The 6,616-nt window shown below is 40.8% G+C and overlaps 1 pseudogene; it reads right to left on the bottom strand.

Annotated features, from left to right (window-relative positions):
- Positions 1–4,464: 4,464 nt before the first annotated feature.
- On the bottom strand, positions 4,465–5,294 carry LOC119808279 (annotated as a pseudogene).
- Positions 5,295–6,616: the final 1,322 nt, after the last annotated feature.

Genomic DNA, 6,616 nt, shown 5'->3' on the forward strand with positions numbered 1-6,616 from the left:
GCACATTTTGTTTTTGTGATCTCAGGCCTCCCCCAACTTCAGTGAGATAAAGCAGAACAGTTCCCAGACATTTCTATAACAAAGTCCTTGCTGTGAATGTTCCCAAGGGTAGCAAAAGTTTAGAACGTTTTTGCCTGCTCACTAAATTCTATTGCTCCCTTAGGTTTCTGAGACAACTGGCACCCACAGCCAGACACCACTACTGAGATATGGAGGAATTAGTGACCAGACAAACCAATTTAATATGAGCAATAAATTCCACCCCCCCCCATCTCCGCCACCACACTACACACATTTTGGAAGTCTTGCAGATGTGTTTTTTGCTCTGATTTTATATTTGTTTTATTACTTTTATGAGTGTGCATGTTGGGCCCGCATGTATCTTCTGTGCACTATTGCACACCTGGTACCCTGCAAAGGTCAAGGGAAGATAACAGATCCCTTGGAGTGGATTTCAGATGGTTCTCAGCTGCCATGTGGGAGCTGGAAATCAACTTAGGGCCTTTGGAAGGGCAGTCAGAGATCTTAACCACTGAGTCATCTCTCCAGGACCCTGCGGACAGATTTTAGTTAATGTGTTTGTATAATGTTTGCTAAAAGTAGAGTCTTGTAAAATATCTTACACACACTTTCATGTCATCTATTCAGAATATAATCTCTCTCCTGTCAGCTGTATAAAAGACAAGTAATCTTTAAAAATGTAATCAGTTTATGGAAGGGCAGGGCACATACTCTTCCCTTTGAAGTCTGTGGTCTCTGAGCTGCTTGGTATCATTGCCACTTCCAGGAGCCATGTCTGCCACTTATGGCTTAGCTTGACTTAGATTTTATTTTCTTATTAGAAAGTCCTTCTTCCTAATCAGAGGAGAAGGGTATGTTAAGATGAATCTGTCAAAAATAAATGGCATAATTCACATACTTCATGTATTTTTATAGCAAATTATAATTAAGTATGCTTATAAAACTTGAAAATAGCGGTGTGCCATGTGAAGGAAATTACGAGTTATTTATAAAGCAGATGAACATGAGGCATATGTCATGCATCATCCTCTGAGGCTATAATAAGAAATAATTCCATTAATTGGTTAAACATTATAATGTCTTTTTAAAGTTAATGCATTTTAATTTTGTGTCAAAGAGAAAATGTTTATTGGGGGAAATAATTTAAATGTTTCTTGTTGGCATAACCTGTAACTTTATAATAGCTTTTAAGCTTTATCATTTAGCCTGGTATGGTGTTTTCTTATATGAAACATATGCTCAATACAGTGACATTTTCTAGAACTTGAGTTTTTCTTGCTGTGCAGGAACTGGAATAAAGACTTTCATAGATATTTTACACCTTGTCTTAAAATGGGTAGCTATTTATTCTAGGCCTAATTCAAGGGCATTTTTTGTAGGAACTGCAAAATGAACCTCATATTCTACTAAATAAACAGGATGCTGTTAAAGAACACTGCTAAAGGGTATGCCAAAGGATGATGCTAGAGGATGCTGTGAGAAGATGCTCCTAAAGGATGCTGATAAAGGGTATGGCAAAGGATGATGCTAGAGGGTGCTTCGATGGTTACTAGGATTGTGTTAATATGACTGCACTGACAGCTTTGGAGGTTTACACCTGCAAAGATGAGACACTGAAAACATAATGAAGAGAAGAAGAGCAATTAATTTTTAAATACATTTAGTATGTTTAAATTCATGAACTCCTGATAACTACTAAAGACTCTACTTGGCCACTTTATTCATTCATTTATTTATCTAAATTGTGTATTTTTTTAGGTACGTCTAAACTATATAGCCCAGGCTAGTCCTTAAACTAAGTTTCCTGCCTCATCTTCCTGTGTGGTTGAATTATAGGCATGTGCCTCCCTGCCTGACTTTATTTTTAAAGACATTTATTTTATTTTATGTGTGTGTTTTGACTGCTCATACATATACACACTGCATGTGTGCCTGGTTCCATAGAGGCCAGAAGAGGGTATCTGATGCCCTGGAACTGGCGTTAGCTGCCTGTTGAAACCATTGAGTACTGGGAATGGAGACTAGGTCTTTTGCAAGAGCCAGCAAGTGCTCTTAACTACTGAGTCATCTCTCCAGATCACTCTAATTTAGTATTGTAATTGACAATTATAAATCAATATGTACAGTATATAATATATACTATATATATATATATATAATATGATGTGGGAGGTCTTGGTTAATGAATAAATTAACCTTCTGTCTTGGTTAATGAATAAAGAAACTGCCTTGGCCTGTTGATAGGGCAGAACTTAGGTAGGCAGGGAAGACAGAACCGATTGCTGGGAGAAGGAAGGGCAGAGTTGGAGGAAGAAGCCATGGAGCTACAGGAGACAGATCCTGGGAACTTTACCCAGTAAGCCATTGCCACGTGGTGATATACAGATTAATAGAAATAGGTTAAATAACAGTTAGCCAATAAGAAACTAGAGCTAATGGGCTAAGCAGTGTTTTAATGATTATGGTTTCTGTGTGATTATTTCGGTTCAGGGTAGCCGGGACAAACAAGCAGCCTTCCTGTTACATATATAGTCTAAAGCACATTACTTAAAATGTGCATACATGATAGAATGACTTCAACAACATTTTAATGACATTTTCACTGTGTGTGCCCGTGCGCACACATGCGCACATGTGTGTGCATGTATGCACACAATACCACTACTCATGTGGAGATTAGAGGATAAATTGCAGGCGGGAGCCAGCTCTCGACTTCTACCATGTTGGTCCTGGGATTAGGTGTGGTGGAAGTGCCTTTAGTCACTGAGCCATTTCACTGGCCCTTGCCCCAGTAACATTTTCAGAGGATTCTTTTCTGTTGAGCCTTCCTAAGACTTTGGACTTCCATTTTATATAAAGACAGAGATCCTTTTTCGTGTTTCTATTCGGTCAGTTCATTTATTACTAACACAGATGAGAGTTACAATGAGACAATCGGTGTACGAGTTGTGAAAGCCGCACAGTAATTTAGAGAGAGGCTGGGCTTCTAGTGTAAGTCGCAAGGGATTGGAATCTGTCTGACCATAATCACTCATTCCTAGAATTTTCACTCATTTCATTTTCAAGAATGGTGAACTACTTATACTTATTTTGTGAGCGCTTTAAGTTCAGACTTGGTAAGTGTTCACTAAACATTCAAATGTTATGTAAGAATATGATGTTCTCCTGGGACTCCATTTCAGTGCATTAATAGCTTTAGAGCTGACATTTGAGACACAATCTAGTCTGTGGAGCAGTCCCATGGGACAGGACATTCTGAGATGGATACTCAAGTCTTCCTCTATTGGTCCTCCTTTCTGAACCAAGTGGAAGTCCCAGTATAGGCTTCTTAATTTTTGCAGAAGAACAAGGAACTTACTAGAGGCCATCTGACTACCAAGTATGGATTTATTCCACATGGAGATTCAGATCCCCTGAGAAAGTGCTCTGTAGGTTTCATATAAAACTGGGCTGTTAAACTGCCCAGTGCTTCAAATGTGGGAATTCCCCATCAGTACCAGCCTGCTCCATCTTCATGTCTGCAACACAGGATGAAACACAGCCCCATGCTTTGTCTATCAGCTGGTGGATCCTTGCAACGTGTTAACACAGCTTACTTTCGGCTTACTTCTGCTTCCCCTTTCTAGACAGAGGTGGACCTAATTTACTGTGCCCATTTGCCCAGCTATTCTCATCAGCAACATGTAATGCTGGAAAAAGGCATTAGACTTTTGAAATGTCAGAATAACTAATACATGCCCTTGAATGGCATTTCTGGGCACTGCCAGAGGCCACTCTCGGTCGCACTAAGCTTCTGCCCCTCCGACCCTTCTTCTCATCTCTTCTTTGTTCTTTATAGTATATGTTGTATTCTGCCATATTTTCAAAAATCTTTTGAAAATGTGTGCCTAATTCTGCTAAGATTTTGAGAAGAAAAGAACTCGAATATTTTTTAGCTTTTTCAAATAGTACTTAGGTTATAACAGTAAGTCATGTATGCTAGTGTTACAGAAAATGACTACTGACAGAACATAAGATATGAGTTACCCCAAGTATTTTCCAACTATAAATATCACCCATATGTTGAACATATGGATTTTTCTTTTTTCCCTACTCATAATGATTTTAAGTACAGAGTTCAGTGGTGTTACATATATTTAACACTGTTGTGAAATGTTTAATTTTTCCGCACAGTTCTTATAAATGTCTATTTTGTTATTGTCGAGTAGCACATTTAACAGTTGAATACATTTAAATAATGTAGAGGTGGCTTCATGATTGCAGCATTGATAACTAGACCACCAGCCAATAGGGACCTGTCTAAATATTTTAAATACAGCTCTTGTTTAATCAACCTTTGATTTGATCACCTTCTAGGAGGATGTAGTCGAGGGAGCTGAACACATGGAACTATATTGAGGTCTAACCTTCCGATATCCATTCCCAGAGGTTCTTCCAGCTAGATTAAGCCTCCAATTCCAAGGCAAGTCCAAATTTGTGGCCTCCAGCATTAAAACTCTTCTAGTCTACCAGAGCAGACAGTGTAAGTTTCACTCCAAGCCTCAGAGTCACAGCATAGCCCATTCTGACTAGACTAGAGTTATTGACCTTCACAGCAATGGAAGCAGGAGGAGCCAGTGGGATCTTAGCAGCAATGCCAAAATGAGTTCTGTTAGCACCCGATGTCCAAGCAAAGTTTTACTGGTGTGAAAAAAACCTTCACATACTGTCTGATAAGCTCATTCTCCAAATTCTGTTCCATCGTTGGCATTAGTGTGTAACTGGAAGTTCCCCGTCCCTGTAGCTACTGCAGAGTCACCCCTTGTCAGCTTTGACTGGGCACTGTCATAGGTCAGCTAGTACCCAGCACTAACCAGAGACAGGCTGAAGCAGGGATTTGCAGGTCCAGCAAAATGAAAGTCGACATCACAGCCAAGGTTTGCACATGTGTTAGGTGCACAGATCACAACACATGTCAGTCTCAAACAAGCCTGGTCTCCAGCGGCACTCTCTGTCCCCAGAGTGTTAGCGACGTTCCATTTTTCTATAAAAGTCAGACAACACTCACACCATTTGTACTTGGTCTCCAAGGTCCCAGGAACTTTCCCAGGTCTGTATTGGATGAACTGGCTGTTGACAGTTCCACACCACTGCGTGACATTGTTGTCACATCCTGCTTCACCAACCCAAATCCAAATCCATGTTGAGAATATCTCTGACAGCTTTGCCAAGGTCAGCATACAATGGAGGGATGTACATTGGCTGCAGGCAGTTCATACACAACAGTCCACCATGGTGAAGTTGCGCACGCGTGTGCGTGCGTGTGTGTGTTTGTGTGTGTGCGGTTGCGTGTGTGTGTGTGTGCGTGTGCGTGTGTGTGTGTGCGTGCGTGTGTGTGCGTGTGCGTGTGTGTGTGTGTGTGTTGGGGTAACCTGCTTGTGTCCCTCCATGTGCTGCTGCTGTGGGTCGCCTCTCAGCTGAAGCCACTCACTGTCCGGACTGGTTGATGTGTTGCAGCCGCCGCAGCTGGGAGGTCCAAACCTTAATTCTCTAACACTCAGATTTTGAAATTTTTATATTCATTAATCAATAATTTTTTTTTACTTCCCCTCCCCATAACTTCCAGTAGCACCACCTGCCTTCTGCTTCAGTAACTCTGTTATTAGGTATTATATATACCTAATTAAGATTACAGTGATTTTTAGTGTACAGGACAGTGTACATAGATCATATACAAACACTATAACATTTTACATAAAGGACTTGACCATCTGTGGGCTTTGGTGTCTGAAGGCGAAGGTATCCTAAAATCATGCTCTCACAGATGCAGGGGAAGGATGGTCTACCTACAAGTGGGAATGAAGAAACATGACATCCCTTTTCTTTTTCTTTTAGAAAATTTCATTTTCTTTTCAAGAACTGACTTCTATAATCCCAACAAACAGTGCACAAGAGCCATTTCCCTGCATTTTCATCCCCCTCTCTTAATTCCTGTGTCATTTTAAAACTCTGACCCTCACCAGATATGGTGTGTTATCCCACTGTGGCTATGGTTTGCATTTCTCTGTTAAGTAGCAATGTTAAGGTCTGTCCACAGGCTTCATAGTTATATGGACCCTCATCTCTGGAGGAAGTGTCATCCAAGACACTTGTCGACTAATTAACTCAGGCTGGTTTCTGTTGTCCATTTCTAGGAGTTCTTTATATAGTATGTATACTAGTCTCTTGTTAGATATTGCAAGCATTTTTTTCATATTCCATATTGCTTTTGAATTTAATGTCTGGTGTTTGGGGGGAGAAATGTTACCACATAGGCTCAGGCACCTGAGCAATTAGCATCTTGTTGCGGGTGCTGTTTGTGAGTTGTTATAGAATCGTTACAAGGTGCGGCTTTGCTGAAGGACGTGTGCCGCTGGGGGTGGGTTTTAGAGTTCACAAGCTCACCCAGCTAGCGGTTCATTCCCTCTGCTTCATACTTGTGGTTGTTGATGTAATCGCTCAGCTTTGCCCTGGCCCCAGTCACCATACCCCTCTGCCATTGTGGATCCTCTCACTGAAACTGTAGCCCAAATACACTTCTTCTGAAGTTATCTTTGGTCATGGTGGTTTTGCACAA

This window comes from Arvicola amphibius, chromosome 2 (assembly GCF_903992535.2).
Source record: "Arvicola amphibius chromosome 2, mArvAmp1.2, whole genome shotgun sequence".
In the NCBI taxonomy this organism is placed as follows: domain Eukaryota; kingdom Metazoa; phylum Chordata; class Mammalia; order Rodentia; family Cricetidae; genus Arvicola; species Arvicola amphibius.